The 24,722-nt window shown below is 38.3% G+C and overlaps 1 long non-coding RNA gene across 1 annotated transcript in view; it reads left to right on the top strand.

Moving 5' to 3' along the window:
* LOC134757804 (uncharacterized) overlaps positions 1 to 24,722 on the top strand; it is a 52,538-nt gene that overhangs the window by 7,709 nt on the left and 20,107 nt on the right. Inside the window, exon 2 of the long non-coding RNA XR_010132297.1 lies at positions 1,500 to 1,596. This is a non-coding gene — a long non-coding RNA (uncharacterized lncRNA). The remainder of the gene's footprint in view (positions 1 to 1,499; positions 1,597 to 24,722) is intronic.

Genomic DNA, 24,722 nt, shown 5'->3' on the forward strand with positions numbered 1-24,722 from the left:
TCCAGAATCTACAAAGAACTTAAACAAATTTACAAGAGAAAATCAAACAACCCTATCAACAAGTGGGTGAAGGATATGAACAGACTCTTCTCAAAAGAAGACATTTATGCAGCCAAGAAACACATGAAAAAATGCTCATCATCACTGGCCATCAGAGAAATGCAGATAAAAACCACAGTGAATTACCATCTCATACCAGTTAGAATGGCGATCACTAAAAAGTCAGGAAACAACAGGTGCTGGAGAGGATGTGGAGAAATAGGAACACTTTTACACGTTAGTGGGACTGTAAACTAGTTCAACCATTGTGGAAGACAGTGTGGCAATTCCTCAAGGATCTAGAACTAGAAATACCATTTGACCCAGCCATCCCATTACTGGGTATATACCCAAAGGATTATAAATCATGCTGCTAGAAAGACACATGCACACATATGTTTATTGTGGCACTATTCACAATAGCAAAGACTTGGAACCAACCCAAATGTCCATCAATGGTAGACTGGATTAAGAAAATGTGGCACATATACACCATGGAATACTATGCAGCTGTAAAAAAGGACGAGTTCATGTCCTTTGTAGGGACATGGATGAAGGTGGAAACCATCATTCTGAGCAAACTATCGCGAGGACAGAAAACCAAACACCACATGTTCTCACTCATAGGTGGGAAATGAACAATGAGAACACATGGACACAGGAAGGGGAATATCACACACCAGGGCCTGTCATAGGGTGGGGGGAGGGGGAGGGGGGGAGGGGGAAGGATAGCCCTAGGAGATATACCTAATGTAAATGACGAGTTAATGGGTGCAGCACACCAACATGGCACATGTATACATATGTAACAAACCTGCACGTTATGCACATGTACCCTAGAACTTAAAGTATAATAATAATAATAAAAGAAAATTATTTTTATTCACGTACAAAATGGAGTACTATTCAGCCATCAAAAAGAATGAGATCCCATCATTTGCAAGGACATGGGTGGCACTGGAGGTCATTATGTTAAGTGAAATAAGCCAGGTACGGAAAGATACACGTCACTTGTTCTCACTTACTTGTGGGATCTAAAAATCAAAACAATTTAAGTCATGGAGATAGAAAGTAGAAGGAAGGTTACCAGGGGATGGGAAGTATAGTAGGAGGCCGGGGTGGGGGAGGTGGGGATGGTTAGTGGGTATAAAAAATAGAATGAATAAAGCCTAGTATTTGATAGCACAAGAGGGTAACTATAGTCAGTAATAATTGAACTGTACATTTAAAAATAGCAAAAAGTATAATTGAATTGTTTGCAACACAAAGGATAAATGCTTGAGGTGATGGAAACCCCATTTACCCTGATGTGATTACACATTGCATGCCCATATCAAAACATCTCATGTAACCCATAAATATATACACCTAGTGTGTACCCACAGAAATTAAAAATGAAAAATAAAAAAAGGTTCAATCCACCCAAAAAATAATAAATCAATCAATCAAACTTTTTGCAGGCATCTCAAGATGAAGGTTTCCTATTTGTGATTATGAAAAAAATGTCAAGAACAAGTCCGTTGGTGTTCTTAGACCGAAGTCAGAACAACAGACCTAGTAAGTATTCTCTCAACATTCATTACATGTTAGCAACCTTCAAAGCAGTTTGTGTTCCCTCATATGGTCCTCCATGAGGTAAGTATCAGAGCTATAGTAAGATCTATTTAACAGTGAGACCCAAATGTGTCCCAAGACCACTCAGGATTGCCCCGGTAACCCTGAAGCTCGAAAATCCCTGAGATCAAGACTGAAGGAGTCTGTGTTGTTCCTCCCTGCATGCTTCTTCCTTGCATGTCCCTTTTTCTTCCCTTTCTGTATCCTTTCTTCCCCATCTTTAATTTCTTCATTTCCAGTGGTTTCCTGCCTCTTTCCAAAATCACTTAATCTGTGGAAATAAACTGAATTTTCTATTTGCTGGTTACAGCATTAAACAATAAAAGCTAGATGGGTATTCATCAAATTTAGAGGGTATAGTTTGGAATATTTGGTCATCTAGTTTCTGTAGAGTTGATGAAATTCATTTTGTGGTGGTGGCAGGGACCTGAGAGAGATGGATTGTGATAATTCCAGTGTGGCTAAAACAGGTTCAAGAGGAAGCCTGTGTGACTGTCAATCAGAGGAGGGATGGTTCATATCAGGGTGACATGGTCAGAGTAACAAACAGTGTTTTCAAGGCAAGCTCTGATTCAAAAGCCACAAGGGCGGATGCGGGGAGGCCAGGAGCTGATCTGCAGTTGAGCTCCTTCTTCGTGGGCAACTCTATGTGGCATCCTCCAGTGAAGGCATCAGGAATCTCTTTATTTAATAATGTTTAATGATTCTCCTGTGCAAATGTGTATTAGGGCCTGCTCTGTAACTGTGGGATGGGGTGGAGGGATAAGTAAGAAATGATCCCAACTCTTTAAAATTTCACGTCCTGGCAGAGCAGACTGAAGCACAAATAGTATCAAGCCCTTTATAATAGAGCAGGAGTTCTCAGTTTGGGCACTATTAACATTTAGGGTAGAATACTTTTTTTTTTTTTTTGAGACGGAGTCTCGCTCTGTCGCCCAGGCTGGAGTGCAGTGGGGCGATCTCGGCTCACTGCAAGCTCCGCCTCCCGGTTTCACGCCATTCTCCTGCCTCAGCCTCCTGAGTAGCTGGGACTACAGGCGCCCACCACCACGCCCGGCTAATGTTTTGTATTTTTAGTAGAGATGGGGTTTCACTTTGTTAGCCAGGATGGTCTCGATCTCCTGACCTCGTGATCCACCCGCCTCAGCCTCCCAAAGTGCTGGGATTATAGGCGTGAGCCACCACGCCCGGCCTAGAATACTTTTTTTGTTGTGGGGACTGTCCTGGGAATTGTACAATATTTAACAGCATCCCTGGCCTCTACTTACTAGATGCCAATAGCATTCCCCTGGTCTTGAAAATCAAAAATGTCTTTGGATGTTGTCAAATATCCTCTGGGAGTAAAACTACTAGGTCATGTGTACCCCAAGTCCACTGGCTCCAAGCCCAGGACAGCACCAGGAGTTGCCCAGGAATTGCAACCTTTGTAGCTTAGACTGCCTTTCAAGTTTATTTAGGACCCAGAGCACTTTAGCCCGTGGTGGTGAGGCTAGCCAGAATTTAAGTTCTGACCCTGGGATGAACAGTTTGCCTCTGGCTAGGGCTCATCTAAATGGCCCCTTCATCTATGTTGGGTGAGTTTCTGTCCAATGTTGCTTTCCGCTGTGACAGGGCTACACTGAGTTCCAGTGCAAAATCCCATCATCACTGCACTCTGCCTCCTCGAGCACACACACATTCTCTCTCAATGCCATGTGGCCACTGTGGGGGGATACAGGTGGGGTGGTGTAGGCAATTCAAAACTGTCTCTCCTACCATCTTCAGTGCCTCTTTCCTTGATCTGATATTAAAATTGGGCACCGCGATTACTCAGATGAGTTTCAGTCCTTATGAAGGTGTTTTCTTATGTGGATAGTTGTTCAATTTGGTTTTCCTCTGGGGAGAGGCGGGATGATCGCTGGAGAGTTCTATTTGGCCTTCCTTCTTCCTTTCTTGAGAGAAGGTGCTCTGAGCTTAAATTATGCTAATATATGAATGCAGAGAGAAGAGAAAGAGCAGGTGCAATGAGGCAGTGAAAGCCTGAAATTAGCCGCAAAAAGGGTAAAAAGTGCAGTAATTCAGTAGAGGCTGAGAGTAACTGAGTCATCACAAAGCCAGGAGCACAGGGGAGAGCACAGAGCATGCCGGCTTTGGAGACACAGGTCCCAGAGCCATTACAGCATCCATAGGGCTCCTGTTGGATAAGTTGCATCTCCTTTGATCAGGGGTGTGAGGCAACTTCTGTTTCCTTCCTTCCCTTTGTATTCTTACAATAAACTCGAATACCTCAGGTAACACAAGCACATACCTGTGCCTCCTACCAAGAAAATAAATACCTCGATGACGTCAGGTTGTATTATATAATTGTGGGGAAGAAGAGAAGGGAAAAAGGAGAGATATTAGCTCACTTTTTGGGGAAAATCCTTGCTTTGCTGAGGTGGGTAAAACATTTAAAAGTTAATCTGTTAAAGGAACTGGAATTCTCTGGGCACATGCCAACCCACAGCTGAGACGTGGTCTGGAATTGTGTGACTAAGTAAAATGGTTCATAGGAAAAGGTTTGCCTCTGTGTCAACAGGCAGATGATTCGTAATTCATCAAGATTTAGCCAAGACAATAAGAGAAATATATGAGCATTGCAAAGGACTCATCTCAGGCATCACCTTCTCACGGGAAGACTCTTCTAACACCCTTCTTCCCTGCGCAAGACCTAGTGTCATCCCATTCCTCCAGGGCCCCTAACACTCCTGATGCACTTCTCTCTTTGATCATACTGCATTGGATGGTACTCATCTATTTACTCATCTCTCTTCACTGGGCTATGGGATCCCTGGAGGCAGGGACTATGTTTAATACGTCTTGATATCCCCAGCCACTAACCAATGGCCTCCATATAGTAGGCATTCAATAAATTGTTGCGTGAGTAAATGAGCAAATTCACTCCTACAGTTTACCTCACGTACTTTTTAAGGAGGGAAAAAGAATCCATTTTAACTCGAGTATAGGTTTTCTTTCCTGAAGAGCATATGGATAAAGGACAGCTACTGATTTCTTCAGAGGGAGAAAAATGATAGAACAGGCCTCCATGCTATATTTCAAACTCATGTCAAGTTCTTTTAAAAAAAAGTCTGTCCACCAGCAGTCGTATCATTTTTCAAATTTCATGTCGTCCATTTTCTGAGGCTGCCCATCTGTCATTTTACGCAGAGAGTATCCATCATGATAGAAGCTAAATAATTTTCAAAGCCGTCAAGGAATGGACACAAAAAAGGTCCCCATTTCATCTGAACAAAGTTGTCCAAGGCTGGCGGTGAGGATATGACTGGGAAAGGACAGATGGCACCCTGGGAGTGCCTCTCAAATTGGTTTCAAATGGAACAAAGAAAAAAATTCATTTGAGAAACTAGACTTCAGTCCTTCACGTTATATGTTACACATGCACCTATCAGTACCATAATTAGGTAAGAGTTTATTTAGAGCAAGTGTGTCTGTAAAAATAAAATTCATTTTTTCTTATGATTATGTTTTCCTTTAAACATAGTTATGTATATAGTTTTTTCTAATTTTAATCTTAAGAGTGAATCGTATTTATTTGCCGAATACAGAAAAGTGTAAGGTGGAAAGTAAAAATCACATATTATTGCATTACACAGAAGTAACCATTAATACTGTTATTTTGGATGCATTTTTTAGTCACATACACGTTTTTACACACACAATGTATATATGCACATTTATATATTTTGAGACAGTTTTTATATATAATATATATAATAAAATATATAACATATAATTATATAATATATAAATATATATTATAATATATGTTATAAATATAAATATAATATATATTATAATATATATAAATATAATGTATGTTATAAATATAAATATAAATATAATATATTATAATATATAATATATGTTATATATTATAATATATAATATATAACATAATTATATATAATATATATTTTATATATATATATATTTTTTGAGACAGAGTTTCGCTCTTTTTGCCCAGGCTGGAGTGCAATGGCACGATCTCGGCTCACTGCAAGCTCCACCTCCCCAGTTCAAGTGATTCTCCTGCCTCAGCCTCCTGAGTAGCTGGAATTACAGGTGTGTGCCACCACACCTGGCTGATTTTGTATTTTTAATAGAGATGGGGTTTCACTATGTTGACCAGGCTGGTCTCGAACTCCTGACCTCAAGGAATCCACCCACCTTGGCCTCCCAAAGTGTTGGGATTACAGGCGTGAGCCACCACACCTGGCCTATTTGAGTATATATATGTGTGTGTGTGTGTGTATATATGTGCATAAATTGTAGTATTATTTACAATTTTGGTATTATATTCTTTATGGAATTTCATATCCTGCTTTTCTCACTAAATTATATCTTAAATTATTTTTTATGCCATTAAGTATTCTGGGAAACATGATTTTTTTTTACTTCAAATGTTCACATTCTTTTTGATTTTTTAAATTTTATTTTTTAATTGACAAGGAATAATTATACATATTCATAGGGCACATAGTGATTATACATGTTCATAGGGCACATAGTGATGTTTCGTTATGTATAATGGATAGTGATCAGATCTGGGTAATTGGCATATCCATCATCTTAAACATTTATCACTTCTTTGCATTGGGGATGTTCAATATCCTCCTTCCAGCTATTTGAAACTATAATATATTATTGTTACCTATAGTCATCCTGTAGTGCTATAGAACACTAGAATGTATTCCTCCCATCTAGCTATACTTTTGTATCATTTAACAATTCTCTCCCTATTCCCTCATCCCCCTACCCTTCACAGCCTCTTGTATCTTCTGTTCTACTTTTTACTTCTATGAGATCAATTTCCTTTTTTAGCTTCCATACATGAATGAGAACATGTGGTGTTTAACTTTCCGTTTCTGGCTTATTTCACTTAACATAATGTCCTCCAGTTCTATCCATGTTGCTGCAAATGACAGGATTTCATTCTTTTTTATGAATGAATAGTATTCCATTGTGTATATATACCACATTTTCTTTATCCATTCATCTGTTGTTAGACACAGGTTGATTCCCTATCTTGGCTATTTTGAGCAGTGCTGCCATAAACATTGGAGTGCAGCTATCTCTTTGATTTAATGATTTTCTTTCCTTTGGATAGATTCCAAGTAGTGGAATCATATGGTAGTTCTATTTGTGATTTTTGAGGAAGCTCCACACTGTTTTCCATAATGGCTGTACTAGTTTACATTCCCACCAGCAGTGTATAGGAGTTCTTTTTTACTCTGAATCTTTGCCAGTATTTGTTATTTTTTTTCTCTTTTTGATAATAGCTATCCTACCAGGGGTGAGATAATACCTCATGGTGGTTTTGGTTTGCATTTCCCTGATAATTAATGATGTTGAGCATTTTAAAATACATTTGTTTGTCATCTGTGTATTTTCTTTTGAGAAATGTCTGTTCGGATCATTTGCTCATTTTTAAATTGGATTGTTTGTTTTTTCTTGCTGTTGAGATGTTTGGATCCCTTGTAAATTCTGGACATTAATTCGCTGTGAGATGAGAAGTTTGCAAATGTTTTCTCCTATTTTAGACGTTGTTTTTTCACTATGTTGTTTTCTCTTCTTTTGGAAGCTTTTTAGCTTGATATAATCCCATTTGTTTATTTTTGCTTTTGCTCTCTGTGCTTTTGAGGTCTTAATTCATAAAATATTTTTTCTGACCAATGTCTTGAAGTGTTTCCCCTGTTGTTTTCTTTCAGTAGTTTTATTGTTTTGAACTTTATATTTAGGACTTTGATCCATTTTGAGTCCATTTCTGTATAGAGTGAGAGATGGGGGTCTAATTTTATTCTTTTGCACATGGATCTCTGGTTTTCCCAGCACCACTTGTTGAAGAGACTGTCCTTTCCCCCAAATGAGTGTTTCGGTACTTTTGTAAAAAATCAGTTGGCTGTAGATATGTGGATTAATTTCTGGGTTCTCTGTTCTGTCCCATTAGCCTATGGATCTATTTTTATGTCAGTACCATGCTATTTTGTAGTATATCTTTAGGTCTGGTAGTGTGATACCTCCAGCTTTGTTCTTTTTGCTCAGGATTCCTTTGGATATTCAGGATATTTTGTGGTTACATCCAAATTTTAGATTTTTTTTTTCTATTTCAGTGAAGAATATCATTGGTATTTTGATAGAGATTACATTGAATCTATAGATTGCTTTGTGTCATTTTAACAATATTAACTCTTTTGATAAATGAGCATGGAATATTTTTCCGTTTGTATCATCTTTAATTTCTTTCATCAATATTTTACAGTTTTCATTGTAGAGGTCTTTTACCTCATTGGTATTTAATTTCCTAGGTATTTAATTTTTTAGTAGCTATTTTAAATGGGGTTACTTTCTTGATTTCTTTTTCAGCTAGTTGTTTGTGTATAGAAATGCTACTGATTTTTTTTATTATACTTTAAGTTCTGGGATACATGTGAAGAACATGCAGGTTTGTTACATAGGTATACACATGCCATGGTGGTTTGCTGCACCGATCAACCCATCATCTACATTTTGTACAATAATTTTATATACTGCAACTTTACTGAATTTGTTTATCAGTTCTAGTAGTTTTTTTGGTGGAGTTTTTAGTTTTTTCAAATATAAGATCGTATCTTCAAACAAGAATAATTTGGTTTCTTTTTTCCTAATTTGGATGTCCTTTCTTTTTTTCGCTTGCCTAATTGCCCTGGTTATAACTTCCATGCTGTGTTGAAAGACTGGTGAGAGTGGGCATCTTGTCTTGTTGTAGTTCTTAAAAAAGAAGCTTTCAGCATTTCCCTATTCAGAAACATATTAGCTATAGGTTTTTCATGTATCCATTTATACCTAATTTATTAAACATTTTTATCATTAAGGGATGTTTGAATTTTATCAAAAGATTTTTCTTCATCTATTGAGAGGATCATATGGTTTTAGTTCTTTTTTCTACTGATGTGATGTACAATGTTTATTGACTTGTATATGTTGAACCATCCTTGCTTCCTAGGATAAATCCCACTTGATCATGGTGTGATATCTTTTTGATGTACTGTTAGATTAGGTTTGCTAGTATTTTTTTGAGGGCTTGTTCATCTGTGTTTATCAGGAATATTGGACTGTAGTTTGCATTTTTAAGTTTGTGTTCTTGTCTGGTTTTGATATCAGGGTTATGCTGGCCTTGTAGGATGAGTTAGGAAGAGTTTCTTCTGCTTCATTTTATAGAATAGTTTGAGAACTGGTGTTAATTCTTTAAAGTTTCAGTAGAATTCAGTGGTTAAGCCATCTGGTCCTGGACTTTTTTGTTGGAAGACTTATTATTACTGGTTCAATCTCGTTACTTGTTATTGGTGTGTTCAGGTTTTCTATTTCTTCTTGGTTCTATCTTGCTAGGTTATATGTGTCCAGGAATTTATCTATTTCCTCTAAGTTTTCAAATATGTTAGTGTATAGTCGTACATAGTAGTCTCTAGGGATCCTTTATATTTCTGTTGTATCTGTTGTGACATCTTTTCTTGCTTTTGATTTTATTTTGGTATTCCCTTTTTTCATAGTCTAGCAAATTGTTTATTTTATTTATCTTTTTAAAAAACTGACTTCTTGTTTTGTTAATCTTTTGTAAGTTTTTTAGTTTCAGTTTTGTTTATTTTTGTTTTGATATTTATTATTTTTTTATTCTGCTAATTTTAGGTTAGGTTTGTTCTTGCATTTTTAGTTCCTTGAGATGCATCAAGTGGTTTATTTGAAATAGTTCTAGTTTTTTATGTAGGCATTCTTTGCTATAAATTTGCCTCTTAATACTGCTTTTGCTGTATCTCATAGGTTTGGGGATACTGTGTTCTATTTTTATTTATTTCAAATAATTTTTAAATTTCATTCTTTATTGCATCCTTCACCCATTTGTCATTCAGGAGCACGTTGTTTAATTTCCATGTATTCATATAGTTTTGAATTTTCATCTTGTTATTAGTCCCTAGTTTTATTACATTGTAATCAGATAAAATATTTGATATGATTTTAAGTTTTTAAATTCTTTTTGAGACTTGTTTTGTATCCTAACATATGGTCAATCCTGAAGAATGGAGTGTTGTAGTCACCAAATATTATTGTATTGGTATCTATTTCTCCCTTTAGATCTAATAATATTTGCTTTATATATCTGGGTACTCCAGTGTTGGGCGCATATATATTTATAATTGTTATATTCTCTTGCTGACTTGATCCCTTTATTATTATTTAATAGACTTCTTTGTTTCTTTTTACAGTTTTTGACATGGAGTCTGTTTTTTCTGTTATAAGTATAGCTACCTCTGCTTACTTTTGGTTTCCATTTGGGTGGAATATATTTTTCCATTCCTTTATTTTCAGTCTACGTGTGTCTTTACATGTGAGGTGAGTTTCTTCTAGGCAGCATATAGTGGGGTCATGTCTTTTATCCATTCAGTCAGTCTTTATATTTTAAATGGGGAATGTAATCTGTTTACATTCAAGATTATTATTGATAGATGAGGGCATACTCTTGTTATTTTACTGATTGTTTTTTAGTTTTGTATATCCTTCATTACTTACTTCCTCTCTTATTGTTAATTTTTGTGGTTGGGTGGTTTTTTATAGTGATAATGTTTAATTTCTTTCCTCTTTGTCTTTTGTGTACTGGTTCTCCCAGTGAGTTTTATAGTTTTGCATGTTTTCATGGTGGTTAGAATCTTTTCACTTTTTAATGTAAGACTCTGTTGAGCATTTCTTGTGTGGCTGGTATGGTGGTGAAGAATCCCCTTAGTTTTTGCTTGTCTGTGAAAGATTTTATTTCTCTTTCATTTCTGAAGGATAGCTTTGCTGATTATAATATTCTTGGCTAACAATATTTTTCCCCCAGTACTTTGAATATATCATCCTGTTTTCTCCTGGCCTGTAAGGTTTCTGTAGAGAAATGCATTATTAGTCTAATAGGGATTCCTTTATACATGACCTGATGCTTTTCCATTGTTGTTTTTAGAGTTCTCTTTTTGTCTTTGACTTTTGACAATTTGACTGTAATATGGCTCAGGGTAGACCTTTTTAGGTTGATTCTATTTGGGGATCTTTGAGCTTCCTGGGCCTGGATATCTATCTCTCTCCTAATACTTGGAAAAATGTTAGCTATTATTTCATAAAATATGTTTTCTATACTCTGTCTCTTCTCTTCTCCTGGAACACCCATAATGTGATATTTGTTACTTAATGATGTCCCATAAATCCTGTAGGCTTTCTTAATTTTTTTTCTTGTGTCTGCCTGTGTTATTTCAAAAGACCTTTCTTCAAGTTCAGAAATTTACTCCTCTGCTTGATCTAGTCTTTTACTGAAACTCTTGATTATATTTTTAATTTCATTCATTGAATTCTTAGCTCTAGGGTTTCTGTTTGGCTCTTTTTTCATGATAGCAATCTCCACTGAATTTCTCATTCATATCATGAGTTGTTTCCTAATGTCACTGAATTGTCTGTATTCTTATATCTTACTGAGTTTTCTTGATTATTATTTTGCATTCTTTTTCTGGCATTTCACATATTTCATTATGATTGGGGTCTGTTACTGGAGAATTATTGTGTTCCTTTGCAGGTGTCATTTCCTTGCATTTTTTATGTTTGATATGTCATGTTAATTTCCATGTATCCAGGGGAAAAGTCACCTCTTTCAATTTTATGGCATAGAGTTTGAAGAGAAAGATTTATTCATAATGATGGGTCTTGGAGGGTCAGTTTGGTGGGGTTTGTTGGCTTTGGTTTTATGTGAATGCAGTAGTGCAGTCTCCATGTAGTTTCTTCAGCTGTAATCCATGCTAGTGATGTTTGTGAGTGTCTCAGTGACATATGCTGAGGAAATATGTGGTGTGATTGTGGGGCTTTGCTGGTGGGGGGATTGCTGGACTGTTTCTCAGGTCAGGGGCGTGTGAGTGCTCAACCTAGGACCTGCCTTGCTAGGGTTGCAGTCATGGGACTGTTACTCTGGCTATGGGCATGGATGCACAGTTGCTTGGCCAATGTGGGAGCATGCCTGCTAGGGGCAGACCATAGGGCTTTTTCTCAGGCTCTGGACACAGTTGCAAGGCTGCTTGGCTTGCCTGTCAGTGTGTCTTCCTTCCCAGGGTTGTTTCTCAGGTCTGGGATGCAGGTGCAAGGCTACCTGACCAGCCTGGGGAGTGTCTTTTTGGGGAAGCTCACAGGGATGCTTTTGCAGCTCAGGATGTAGGCGCACAGTTGCATGGCTGACATGGGGTTATGCCTGTCAGGGGCAGCCAACAGGGCTGTTTCTCAGGCCCAAGATGGGGGCACATAGCTTCTTGACTGGCTTAGGGGCATGTTAGCTGCTTGGTGGCTGAGGGATCTCTCCTGCTCAGGAGAGGGCACACAGCAGTTTGGCTGGCTCAAGAGTGGGTTTGCCCTGGGTGGAATGGCCAGGCTGTTTCTCTGGCTGGTAGTATAACAGCAGAAGGTTGGTTTCCCTGATGTGGAGGACCAGACTCACAGCCAATCTTGGGCCCATGCTCCATGTGGCTGGAGTTGTGGTGTCCAGCAACCACTGTAGCATTGGTGGAGTGAAGATGGATCCCCACTGCTGGAGAGGCTACTGGACCCCAGAGCAGTGTGCACTCCAGAGGCAGCTCTGGTCTCAAGATGGCACCATGCTGCAGCAGTTTGGTTCATGGGGGTGGGGTGGGGGTGGGAAGTGTGGAAGTGCATACACATTGTGCTCCTACTCTGGGGCAATGCAGCTGCATGAATTCCCAGCAGCTCTCCAAGCCAGACTCAGGACTGTGAGATTCCTCTGCAGTGAGAACTGTAGGTGTTTGTGGTGGTGATAGGGGCTGGTGGGGATCTTCTTCTTACCTTTTTCCTGCAAGGGGAAATCCCTTCTGAATCTGGGCAGATCTGATCCAAGTGGGGAAAATGAGGCTGCAGAGGCCACATTCCTCCATGCTGCCCTCCTGGACTTCCAGTCACTACAGATGTGTCTCCACTCCCCCACTGCACTCCAGTACTCTCTCTTCAGCACTCCAGAAAATCTTAGCCATTCATTGCCATTGTCCTTTCTTGGGGGATGAACACTAGGCCTCTCCAGTCAGCCACCTTGCTGATGTCAATCTTTGAAACATGATTTTTTAAAGGTTACATTATATTTGATTTTATTGATATACCATTATTTATGTATGGTTAGACATAATGATTGTTCTGTTTTTTTGCAATGTGGTATTTTATTTATTGCATTTTCTCTGTCTTTTAGCTATTCTGTGTTTATCATCTATATAGTTCTCAAGAATCTAATCTTATCTTTTTATTAGAATGTCAAAGTTAGGTAAATGGGCTTTTAAAGAAATAACTCACAAAGATTCAACCTGCAAGAAGCTTTTTGATTGTGTCTTAAATCAATGCAAGTTATTATATATGTTCACTTTTATAATATACATTAAATTCTGTCAATTAAATGAGTATGCTTGTATCTTTCCTATTTGCTGATATGTTGTGAGATGATGTACAAGTCTTCATTTTGGATTAAAAGAGGCTGCAGATATGTGCAGAATGGGTATGAAAGTTTCCTTACAAGAGAGAATAAAAGGATGGTTTAACTCTTGCTAGAAAAACCCCAGCTTTGGCATTTGTTTGCTCAGTAACCTTGGACACTTTTTTTTGACTTATAAGAGCCTCAACTTTCTCATCTATAAATTTGTGGGAGATAATATTATATAAGATTTTGCAGATCAGATGTTAGGATTACATGGACAAAGAATATCAATTGTGTATCACGGCGTACAATATACTAGGAGTACCCATACACAATAGACTTTGTTGTTATTATTTATTCTAGATTCTATCTTAAAGCAGGTTAAATGTTAGATGTCTCTTCTGGAAATGAGGCAGGAGAAGTGACAGAGGCCTTGAGTTATTTGACCAAGCAGTTAAAAATGTAATTATTTTTAAGTAATCCTATACCTGGCTTTTCTTTTTAATTTTGCATAGCTTTATTGAGATATAATTTACATACCATAAAATTCACCTGTTTACATGTAAAATTAAATGATTTTTAGTAAATTTATAGAGATGTGCAGTTATCACCACAATTCAATTTGTGAGCCATTCCATCACACCAAAAAAGTTCTCTCAGACCCATTTGCAGTTACTCTGTGTTCCTACTTTCAACTCTAGGCAACCAGTAATCTACTTTCTGTCTCTAAAGGTTTGCCTTTTCCATACGTTTCATATAGATGGAATCATATAATACGTAATCATTTGCATCTAGTTTTTTTCACTTAATGTAGTGTTTTTGAGATTCATCTATGTCCTACCATGTATCAGTACTTTTTCCTTTTGATTACCAAGTAGTATTCCACTGTGTGGACATATATATTTAGTTTACTCATTCATCTATTGATGGACATTTGTATTGTTCCCAATTTTTGGCTATTATAAATAATGTTGCTATATATATGCATGAATTGGTCTTTGTGTGGATATAAATTTTCAGTTCTCTAGGATATATACCTAGGAATGGAATTACTGGATTGTATGGTAATTTATATTTAACTTTATTTATTTATTTAAAAATTTATTTAAGAACTTTAAAAAAAATTTTAAAAATTAACAGTTTTAAAATTGTACCTATTTATGGGATGCATAGTGATGTTGCAATACATATAATGTATCGTGATCAGATCAGGGTAATTAGCATATCTATTATAAACATTTATCACTTCTTTATATTGAGGACATTCAATATCCTCCTTCTAGCTATTTGAAACTATATAGCATTGTTAAATATAGACATCCTACAGTGTTAAAGAATTGTAGAAGTTATTCCTCCTATCTAGCTGTAATTTTGTAATCTTTAACAATTCTCTCCCTACCTCCTCATCCGCCTACTCTTCCCAGCTTCTAGTATCATCCATTCTACTTTTTACTTCTATGAGATCAACTGTTTTTAGCTTCCACACATGAATAAAAACATGCGGTGTTTAACTTTCTGGCTTATTTCACTTAACATAATGTCCTCCAGTTCCATTCATGTTGTCTCAAGTGATAAGATTTCATTATTTTTTATGAATGAATAGTATTCCGTTGTGTATATATACCACATATTCTTTATCCATTCATCTGTTGTTGAATACTTAGGTTGATTCTATATCTTGACTATTGTGGGAATGCCAATGTCTTTTCAATATAATGATTTTCCTGCCTTTTGATAAATGCCCAGTAGTGCGATTGCTCGATCATATGGTAGTCTTATTTGTAGTTTTTTTGAGGTATCTCCCTACTGTTCTCCATAGTGGTTGTACTAGTTTACATTCCCACCAACAGTGTATAAGAATTGCCTTTTCTCTGAATCCTTGCTAGCGTTTGTTATTTTTTTGTTTTTCCGATAATAGCTATCATAGCTGGGGTGAGATGATATCTTATTGTGGTTTTGATTTGCATTTCTCTGATGATTAGTGACGCTGAGCATTTTTTCATTGGTCATTTCTGCATTTAACTTTAAAACAATTTTCAAACTCCCTTTCAAACTGTTTTCCAAAGTGTCTGTACCATTTTACATTTCTACCAGCAATTGTCCTGCTTTTTTTGAGTATATTCTCATTTAGCATAAATCCCAGGCCAGGCGCTTAACGTAGTGTCCTCCAGGAGGACAAGTCTTTGTGTGCTTACAGGCTCATGCCTGTAATCCGAGCACTTTGGGAGGCCACGGCTGGCAGATCACCTGAGGTCAGGAGTTCGAGACCAGCCTGGCCAACACGGCGAAACCCTGTCTTTACTAAAAATACAAAAATTAGCTGGGTGCGGTGGCACATGCCTGTAATCCCAGCTACTCGGGAGGCTGAGGCAGGAGAATCACTTGAACCCAGGAGGCAGAGGTTGCAGTGAGCCAAGATTGTGCCGTTGCACTCCAGCCTGGGTTACAGAGTGAGATTCCATCAACAACAACAACAACAAAAAAATCCCCAAATATACTCACACATTTTTCAGCAAACCAGGATCTTTTGTTTACACAAACAAACAATGAGAATATCTAAAAGTTAGGACACCATGTACATAAGAATAAGCACTTTTAAGAAACTACTATGGGTAAGGCACATGACATTGTAAATACATTTTCTGTGACTACGTAACAACCATATGAAGCAATTACTGTTATCACCTTTCACAGACTAACCAACAAGAACCACAAGGATTAATGAGGTTTCAAAGCAGTCCAGTGACTTGTGGGTAGCAGCATCAGGATTTGAACCCAGGTCCATTTGGTTCCAAAGCCACTGCTGCACTGACTGCCAAAGCAAGAAACAAATTCATGCTGTCTACATGATTATCCAGACTGAGAAATAGTCTTTACTAAAGAGTGTTTAAAAATGGCTGTTAATGGCCCCAGGGATAGGCTTTCTTTCTCTTAGCCACACAGGCTGTTGTCTTCACCCAAAGCAGATGGAAGGATAAGGATCAACATTTCATGGTAAATATGCTGAGAGTCTGGAACTGAAATGAAGGTTGCGTGGGGCCTCTGTGAGAGAAGGCGTCTGGAACTGTTCGGTGTGCTTCTGCTACACTGGCCTGCGGCCTATGCCCAGCTCTGCCTTTTTCTAGCTGTGTGACTTTGAGCACATTGGTCAACCTCTCTGAACCTGTAGATGAAGGTGAATAACAGTTGCACATCTTGGGTGGTGGTGAGGATTTGAAGTACTTGAAATCATTAATGGGGAAGTTTCACCACTGTGCAGCACCAAGTGCTGACCATAGGACCCTTCCTTCCTGTCTTAGTCCACTGGGGCTGCTGTACCCATAATGCTATAGATTGGATGGCTTATCAACAACAGAAATTTATGTGTCAGTTCTTGAGACTGGGAAGTCCATGATCAAGGCTGCAACATATTCGGTGTCTGATGAGGACCTACTTTTTGGCTCATAGACAGCCATCTTGCTGTGTGTCCTCACATGGTGAAATGAGCTCTCTGGGGTCTCTTTGACAAAGGCATTAATCCCATTCATGAGGACTCCATCTTCATGGCCTAATACCTTCCAAAGGCCCCACATCCTAGTATCATCACCTTGGGGATTAAGATTTCAACATAGGCATTTTGTGGAATCACAACCACTATGGGACTATAGGACTATAAGACTTCCACACTGTCACCTTTTCTCTTTTGAGAGGCTTATGAGTGTCCTGAGCTGTCAAAAAAGAGGACTAGCCATTTAGGAGCAGTCCTGATGGGGATCAGAAAATTCTTTGGACACGTGTGGGAGAGTCTTCTGCAGGACAGTACAAGGGTGAGGTGGCTGGCAAGGGACAGCCCCTACCTGCCTGAGAAGTGAATAGCCAGGGAAAGGAGACAAGGGCTCACCTGGCACCAGGCTTCCTGCTGTGAGCAAGAGATGGTGCTTTGAACTCTCTCAGGGCTAACTGCCTCTTCCAGGTGGCCCTGCCTACAACTGGGTTCCAGATACTGTTCCAACCTCCTCTGAGCTCCGTTGAGTCACTGGGCACTCCCAGCCCATGTGACTTTCATCTCATCTCTCCAGGAGCAGGCTAGTCATCCTCTCCCTCTATCCCAGTGGTTCTCAACCTTGGCTGCATATTGGAATCATTTGGCAGAACATAAAAAGATAATGATGCCCAAACCCTATTCCCGGAGATCCTGATTTAATTGGCCTGGGGTGTGTCCTAGGTGTTGGAATTTTTTAAAGCTACCCAGGTGATTCTAACATGCAGCTAGGCATGAGAGTCATTGCTTGTTCTCACTGTAAATCAGTATCATGTCATTTTCTATCTCCAGAATGAGCTGGAGCTAGCTGGCCTATACTGGTTTGTGACAGCCCATTATTGAAATTTCAGAAACTTTACAAACCAGTTATTAAGAATGGTCATTATTAAAAAAAATTATATGAACTTTCAATTAAATAAATTTGATTAACAGCAAAGATAATAAAGTCTCAAAACTAAGTAATTCCTAATTATTTTGCATTTTACTGTTACCTACACTTTAGGTTATTTGCATCTATTGCATCTCTGTTACATAGTATGACAATGCTATATAATCATGTACTATGGTGAATCATTTCCCACTTCCACGTTCAGTGACATCATGTTAGTAGCTTGAAATAGTTCATGGTGGGAGTATTTACACCACAGACATTGGCAAACGATACAAGTCAAGGCTTTATTTATTGTTTTGCTGATTGTCTAGGCTTGAGAAAATGACAGAAGTCCTGTTAATAATGCAGATTAAACTTGAATACGTTTCATGTCTGTAGCTGTTGTGAAGAGCAAAAGAACTGAGGTCATATTCTTTGAGTATTTGAAAGCTATGACATGATTCAGCAATAAAGCAGCTCATATCATCAGTGAATAAGTATAATTTCCATATTTTTGTATCTTCACTTTAATTTTACTCTTTACTGTAAACAAAAATGTTAACCAATAATCATGTCTCAACTATACTTATTTATCAGTTGTAACCATAGGTTGACTGTGGGGACAAGGGCTGAGAAGGAAATCAATGAAAGTATTATGTGAGAATCAATTAACTCTATGGAATTTATAATAAATACTGAATATCTTATTATTATTTGCAAATTGTGTGCAACATATCCTTTATATCAGTAAAATTTGTAGCAAACATCTATGTGTATATATACATCCTTTTTTTTTTTTCCTTGAGAGCCAGTTGTTAAACTTACACTAGCATGCTACCACCTACCTCCACACCTTTCTTCAAAAGATCTTTATCCCCTGACTCACTCTCTTTTCTCCATATTCCTGATAAGGCTGTTCTTCCAGAAGCCAGAGGAAAGCCCTTTGTTATAGTCTTTACAGGTTAGCCTTCCACACCTCTTGGAGAAGAATGGGAGGGATCTGGAGGGGCAAACAGAAGATATACGACATAATTAGCTGTTTTTTAAAAATTATTAATAGATTGCAGCTGTGCCTGGAAGCACTCAATCCTCCAGTCACTCTGTGGCTAGGTATTATTTCTAAACACATATGAAACCTGCTGCAACAACAAAATCTATAAAATACATGTCTGCTTTTCTTTCTACTGATGGTCCACATGGATAGTAAGAAATGCATCCATAGAGGCACTGCCCACGTCTTAAAACATGAGAGAAAAGGATAACAGCTATGAACACCATGTTAAGGCTTAGATTTCTTGGCATGTCCTGTGATAGTGTCCTTGTCATCTATTTCTGCATAACAAACCACTTAAAGACTTAATGACTCAAAACAGTGACAAACATTTATCCTGTGCACAAGTCTGTAATTTGAATAGGGCTCCGTGGAGAAGACTTGAATCCACTCCACGTAGCATTGGTTGTGGGGATTGACTTAGGGCTGGAGGATCTAAATCCTCTATGCTCACTCCCGTGGCTGGTGAATTGATGTTGGCAATCAGCTAGGAGTCCAGGGGGCTTTGGCTCCTCTTTACATGGCCTGGGCTTCCTTACAACATGATGGTTGGATTCCAGGGGCAAATGTTCTAAACTAGCTGAAAGCCATGTTGCCTTGTATGACTTAGCTTTAGAAGGCACATAGCATTACTTATGCTGTATTCTATTATTTGATGCAGACAAAAAGCCCCATCCAGGTTCAAGCGACTCCACATCTTAATGGGGGAGTGAGAAGTTCTGGAAGAGCATGTAGGACAGGAAATACTATTGTGACCCTTTTTAGAAATTATAATCTGTCACAGCTAGAAAGGAAGAGAACGCCTCCCAAAACACTGCATGTCCCTGGTGTCATGTGTTTTGTGCAAGAAATCAGCAGGACATATTCCACGACTAGTCCAGAATGACAAGTGGTAAGAATTGAGAAATGGGGGTCAACTGAGGTGAAGGGGAAATATGTTGTTTTCACTAACAGAAATGTCTAAAGAGTTAATGATACTTCAGGTCATTTTTCAATAGACTGTAGGTATGTGAAACAGTGGAAGTGTTCCATTATGAAAAGCTTAATCGAGATAGCCAATGGAAGTATTGAAAGTTCATTACCATAATACATTTGCAGAAGAAGCGCTCCAAATCATTATGAAACTCCATGGCCGCATACTCCACAATTACCTGGAGTAGAGAGACAGTCAGGGTGCCCCATGCCATCTCCCCCAGAGTGGAAAAAGACAAGTTGCTCACATAAGAATCCAAATGAAGTGTGTCAGAAACAAACAGTACTCACATTAGGCAGGGATAAAGTTCTAGCTGCAGAATGATTAAATACTTTTTTTTTTTAATGGGAAGAAACCTTTTTAAACCTTTTTAAAGGTTGCGTAGATGCAGAGACTGAGATAAAGGGATTCTTTTCCAACCAAAGTATAGGTAGTTTTCTTTGGTTAGTTAAAGAAGCTTAAATGGACATGAGTTAGACCCCTAGAAGGGATCGTTTATTTTATGAAAAGCATCCAGAATATACAATCAGTTATGTGTGGTTCACACAGTTCTGTTAGCTAAAAAGGGACCAAGGTAAGATTGTGTGTCTTTTTACAGATACTATTTTGACATAATTTCTGACTTAAAGAAAAGTTGCAAAAATGCAGAAATAATATTTACCCAGATTGCTCAGATGTTAAATGTTTACAATATTTGCTTTTTTCCCCTTCCTTCCTCCCTCCCTCCCTCCCTCCCTCCCTCTCTCCCTCCCTCCTTCCTTCCTTCCTTCCTTCCTTTTCTTTTGTCTTTTTTTTTTCTCCTTTTTTGAGACGGAGTCTCACTCTGTTGCCCAGGCTGGAGTGCAGTGACAAGATCTCAGCTTACTGCAACCTCTGTCTCCCAGGTTCAAGCAATTCTCTTGCCTCAGCCTACCAAGTAGCTAGGATTACAGGCACATGCCACCACAGTTGGCTAAGTTTTGTATTTTTAGTAGAGACAGGATTTCACCATATTGGCCAGGCTGGTCTCAAACTCCTGACCTCAAGTGATTTGCCTGCCTCGGACTCCCACTTTATCTCTTTCATTCCTTTCTCCTTTCCTTCCCCTTCCCCTTCCATTTCCCCTTCCCTTCCCTCCTTTCCTTTTTCCTTTCAAGACAGGCTCTTGCTCTGTTTCCCAGGCTGGAGTGCAGTGACATGATGATGACTCACTGCAACCCGGACCTCCTGGGCTCAAGCAGTCCTCCCCACTCAGTCCTAGTAGCTGAGACCATGGGCGCACACCATCACACAGGGCTAATTTTTAAATTTTTTGTAGACAAGGTATCACTATGTTGCCCAGGCTGGTCTCAAACTCCTGGTCTCAAGTGATCTTCCCGCCTTGACTTCCCAAAGTGCTGAGATTACAGGCATGAGCCACCAGGCCTGGCCTCTTTCTCTTTAATCTGTCTCTATCTGTATCTCTGTCTCTGTCTCTACCTCTATCTCTCTCTCTACCTCTGGCTCTTTCTCTATATCATAAACATATAGTCTGCATCTATATCTGTATGTCTAGGAAGAGAAATATACATACAGATAGATATGTGTTTGCATCAGATATAGATGATGATTTTTCAGAACCATTTAAGAGTAAGTTACAGACAGGATGTCCCTTTATCCCTAAATACAATGTTTATTTACTAAAAACAAGTTCTCAAATTTTCTTACATAATGAAAACACAAGTATCATAACTAGAAAATTAAAATTAATATAATGTTACTATCTAATATAAAGACTTCATTCAAATTTTTCTAATTTTCCCAATAATGTTCTTTATAGTAAAATAAAAGTTAAGACCATGTGTTTTTTATAGTAAAATGAAATCTAAGATCAAACATAAAACTGATGTCTTGATAAGCTCAGTTCTGTTACTGTACCTGAAAAATGGGTCGATAGACATATAAACTCTTAGTTATATTTGCGAAGTCACAGAGAACCCATTTTAAAATGGCCTTCCCTGGGCATGTTAGGCTGAAACCTACAACTCTTTTTGTTGGGCCAGGCAGAGAAGAATTTCTTGTTGGGATTCCTAGAAGACTGGCACTACACTTAGTGTACAGGCAATACTTGTTAAATGTTTATTTAACACTGAATAAGTATTAACATTGTAACATTAAGCATTATATGTTTAATGTAATTAATATAATGTAATTAGTTATGTAATATAATTAATGTAACCTAGTATAATATAATTATATGTAAATAGTATAACATTAAACAACCAAACCTAGAAAAAAACTCAGATTTAAAAGTAGTTTCTGTATCACCTAAGAATAAAAATATTTTAAACCTAAGTCATCCGGGGCTTGAATTTTCTAATTGAAAATTAGAGGCTTAGGAGGATGTTAAAAAAAATCTTTATATTACTTGGGTATCATTGGGTGAACTGTGATGTTATTTATAATAGTTGTCACAATCACCTTTGAAATTCTAGCAACTCTGACACATTGAGGAGAATAAACAGATTTTTCTCCTTATCAAAACTAGTCCTTTTACTAGAATCTAAAGCTGTCCTTCGGATTCAAACTGAGGACACTGTGACTACTGAGGCAAGGATGTGAATGCCAGTGGTGTGTGTAGAAGGTGAGCCCAGGAAGCACTGGTAGGAGAGTCAAGATGTGAGACAGGAAAAGGTAGAAACAAATAAAGAGTGAATTATCTAGTAAGTCATGACTGTGGAAAACTGGGGCTCACCCCCACTGGGCGACTCATGGAAAGAGTGAAGAACAGAGTTCTATGGAGTTATTCCAACAGAGGGTCCAGGAAGCTAGTGTATTTGTCCACCCAGTCCCACCGGTTGTTGGTGAAAGCCTGCTCCCAACAACACTAAGGCCCCAGCATTTCCAGTCTGCCTCATGTGAGGGGCTAATGGTCTCTGGCAGCCTGCAAAATCCCTCTTGCAAGGGCTTCCAGAGGCTTGTAGCTAGAACCTGCCATGTCAGGCTGCACGGGCATGATGCTTGCCTAGGGATAGGGATGGAGCACCTTCAGCTTCTACGTTTTCCATTCCTGCCATTTGGAACCAGGTTTAATGGAATTAGAGAAGCATTTGAAAAATTAGATATTTGTTGTTTAAGAAAATATGATCAATGAAGAGTCAAACTTCTTCGTCTTCTTCTTCTTTTTTTTTTTTTTAATGAAATGAACAGGTAAAAGTCCTTCTATGGCTTAGCCATCCCAGGCTCCAGTAGAAATGGGTATGAAGATAATTGCATTATAGCTAACGAGTAGTGGAAAGAGTGAAGCTAACACCAATCGCTTGAGGGAACAAGTAAATTAAATGCTGATGACATTGACCAGGCAGCAAACTACATTCATTGATTATTTTAATTTTCTCTCTTCTACACTCAGTTAAACATCCATAGCAGTGGATTTCAAGGTAACTAAAAGGTTGTTTAGCATACTTTTAAAAGAGTCAGGAATAGCAGAACAAAAAGGCCCCTATCAAACAAACAAAAAAATAACTCGTCTGATGCGTGTCCTCTATATGTGGGTGTACAGGAGTGATTATTTGCCTCTATGTGTCTGCTCCTCAGAAGGGATGCATATGTGTTTCAACAGAAAGGAAGTAAAAGAGAAAATTGACAGGTAGAACATTTGAATAAAAAAGGGAGGAATGGCCTATCCTGGGTAATTCTATTATTGTACAGCATTTTAAAACTGTGATATTATATGCTAGAAGGAAATAAAAACTTGAGGGGAGGATAATAAAATGAAAGTGAGAAGGTGAACTTTTGTAGTTCTGGCTTCTTAGATGTCCACTGCCTTTATCTGGAAAAGGAACTCAACCTGCTTGAAAATTTAGGCTTTACAAACAAAGTAAAACAAAAACAGTTTAAAGATATTTCTACTTTTAAAAAAATTTTATTTATTTATTTATTTGTTTGTTTGTTTGTTTGTTTGTTTATTTTTGAGACAGAGTCTCACTCTGTTGCCCAGGCTGGAGTGCAGTGGCGTGATCTTGCTCACTGCAACCTCTGCCTCCTGGGTTCAAGTGGTTCTCCTGCCTCAGCCTCCCTAGTAGCTGGGATTACAGGCGCACCACCACCACGCCCGGCTAACTTCTGTATTTATAGTAGAGACAGGGTTTCACCATGTTGGCCAAGCTGGTCTCGAACTCCTGACAGGTGATCCTCCTGCCTCGGCCTCCAAAAGTGCTGGGATTTACACGTGTGAGCCACCGTGCCAGGCCAAAAGATATTTCTAAAATGACTAACTAGTTGTTGAGTTTTGATGGGGATTATACTAAATCAGAAATAGTAATCAAAATTAAAGAATTAATAAGGAAATAATTTGAGTTATAGTGAAGGGTCTTTTTAAGAGAATATAAATCCAACCAGATGATATTTAAATATGCCTTTCTGTTTTCACCATTTAATGGCTTGTCTGGATTAAGTTGTTGAAGGACTAGGGCTGTGTTAGGATTTGAATGTGTCCTCACGAAAAGCATGTGTTAGAAACTTAATCTCCAGTGCAATAGGGTTGGGAGGTGGGGCCTAATAGGAGGTGATTAGGACAGGAGGGTTCTGTCCTCATGAACGGATTAACGTCATTGTCATGGGAATAGGTTATTTATCTTCAAAGTTGGTTCATTATAAAAAAGCGAATTCAGTGCTCCCCTACTCCTTGCCATCCCCCTCTCACCCTCTTGCCTTCTGCCAAGGGATGACTCAGCAAGCAGGCCCTTGCCAGAGGCTGTTGCCTCAGTATTGGACTTTCCAGCCTTAAGAGCTGTGAGAAATAAAAAAATAAGTTTATTTTCTTATAAGTAACCTAGTCTCTGTTATTCTGTTAAAGTAGTGTGAAACAGATGAAGACAGGCTGCTTTGTGAAAAGTGGTTATATGAACACAAAAGTTTATTCTTCCTGGAGCACTGTTAAGAAGAGTTAGTTGGGCCATCATTCTGGTTCTTGAACTTTAAAAAGCAGGGGAAATGTCCAGATGAAACTCTGACACTAAAGGATTCATATTAGAAAAACGTTAATGCCAAGAGTTGTGCTAAAAAAAATGATAATGCAGTTGTACTGGTATTAAGCACTTTCAATCCTCTATAAAAAGTGCAAACAGGCCAGGCACGGTGGCTCATGTCTGTAATCCCAGCACTTTGGGAGGCTGAGGTGGGCAGATCATGAGGTCAGGAGTT

Source organism: Gorilla gorilla, chromosome 21 (assembly GCF_029281585.2).
Source record: "Gorilla gorilla gorilla isolate KB3781 chromosome 21, NHGRI_mGorGor1-v2.1_pri, whole genome shotgun sequence".
NCBI classification, from domain to species: Eukaryota; Metazoa; Chordata; class Mammalia; order Primates; family Hominidae; genus Gorilla; species Gorilla gorilla.